Source organism: Nothoprocta perdicaria, unplaced genomic scaffold, assembly GCF_003342845.1.
Source record: "Nothoprocta perdicaria isolate Ctin4 unplaced genomic scaffold, notPer1 scaffold_168, whole genome shotgun sequence".
NCBI lineage: Eukaryota > Metazoa > Chordata > Aves > Tinamiformes > Tinamidae > Nothoprocta > Nothoprocta perdicaria.
In genome coordinates this window covers 1,076,645-1,078,408 of record NW_020454849.1, presented here as the reverse complement: position 1 = coordinate 1,078,408, position 1,764 = coordinate 1,076,645, and positions in this window count along the sequence as shown.

Below are 1,764 nucleotides of genomic sequence, written 5' to 3'. Positions count from 1 at the left end.
CTGGGGTGCATCCCATAGGTCAGGATTCCCGAGGGTGCAAGGGGTCCAGAGGGTTGGGATTCCCAGGATGCAAGGCAGGAATGTGATTCCAGGGCTCCATGCTGGAGGACCCGAGGGGAAGTGCATGAACCCAGAGGGCAGTGCGTGAACCCAGGGCACAGCGCGTGCCTGGAGTGACACTCCCCATGTGCTTCCTTGTCCCCTGCATTCCCAGCAGGACCGGGGAGGATGCCTGGGAAAAGCGGAACACAGCACGCCAATCCAACGGCACCCGGGTCTCCCACACTGGCTCCTACTGCACCCAGCGCAGGGGTCACCTCGCGCACAGCGGCACCTCTGTAACCATCCAGACCTGGTGTCGCGGCCAGTCCCTGATTCCAAGCATTCAAAATGACAGCTGCTTTTTTGATTCCTTTTTTTGCTTGTTTTTTTTTATTTGGACAATATATATATACATATATACAAAAACATCTATGCCTACTTTCTTTTTTTTTTTTCTTTTCTTTTTTTTACAATTTCATGTGATTTACAAAACAGGACAGCAAAATAACTTATAAAGGATACGAATACTGTACAAAAATAAAACTGATTAGACTGTCGGAAAGTTGGTATTTTACAGTCACAGATCGCTAGTCTGTAAAACAGCATTTTGAAGTACATGTCCAGTCTGGTGTACGCTGGGCCAAGTCCATCTGCAAACTGAAAACAGATCTGTAATACAGGTAATAATGAAAAATTGTTCAGAAAGATGTATGTTGTACAGCTATACCTTAAAGCCGTGGCTTCTCTATAGTAATGGGCTTTCTTAAACAAGGAGAGGAGCTGTCCTAACAGCTCCTATTAAGCTGTCCTAACTGCTCCTATTAACTGTCCTAACAGTACTATTAAGTATTTCCAAAGTAGTACAACAAGTACATATGTTACTAGAGAACCTGGTTTTCCTTTCTTCCCCCACAACTGCAACACTCTCTCTAAACTTAACTTCAAGATGCAAAGTGGTAACCTGGAGTTTATTTATTTCATGTGTTAGAGCTGCTGTTTGCCCTTTCTAAAAGAAAAACAAAAACCAAAAAATCAGAAACCCAAATGAACACAAGGGTAAATGACCATCTCCCAACCTGATCCTTCCCCATGTATTGTGTTAGTGGTTAATGAATCACGCTGAAATACAGCTTACGCTAGAGCAAATCAGTTACTCTCCAGGAGTTTTTTTTTTTCAAAAACAGGGTCCTGGCAGCAGCCGCAGCGACACGAGCTCACACGGCCCGCCGTCGCAAGGACCCGAGTATCCCCATATATTAATTCTCGCAGAACTACGAAGCAATGGYGACGTGTTTTGTTAATGTGCGTTCTACCCCCCGCGCTCCACACAGGAGCGCTGCGGCCGGGCGCCCACACGGGCGCRGAGCTGGTAGCCCGGCCGCTGGGCGGCCTTTCCCGGCGGGTGCACGGGGAGCTTCTCCGTGGTGGCAGGCCGGGCGGCCGCCCCGCTGCCCCGGCATGCAGCTGGGACGGGCCCTGCGGATCCCGCGGGATGCAGCGGGCGGGCGGGCGCCCTGCGGAGCCGGGCACGTTGCTCCCAGGGCTCCCGGCGCGGCCGGGACGCGGCGGCGGCTGCCGACTCGCACCGGGAAGAACGTCCGTCCCCGCCGCCCCGCCTGGACACCAGAAATGAAAACGTTTGGTTTCTAAAACAAATGTTTCAAAAAGCTGAAACGGAGGTAGAAAGTGTGCTTGGTTTCCTGATGTCTTCACTGAAGAAAA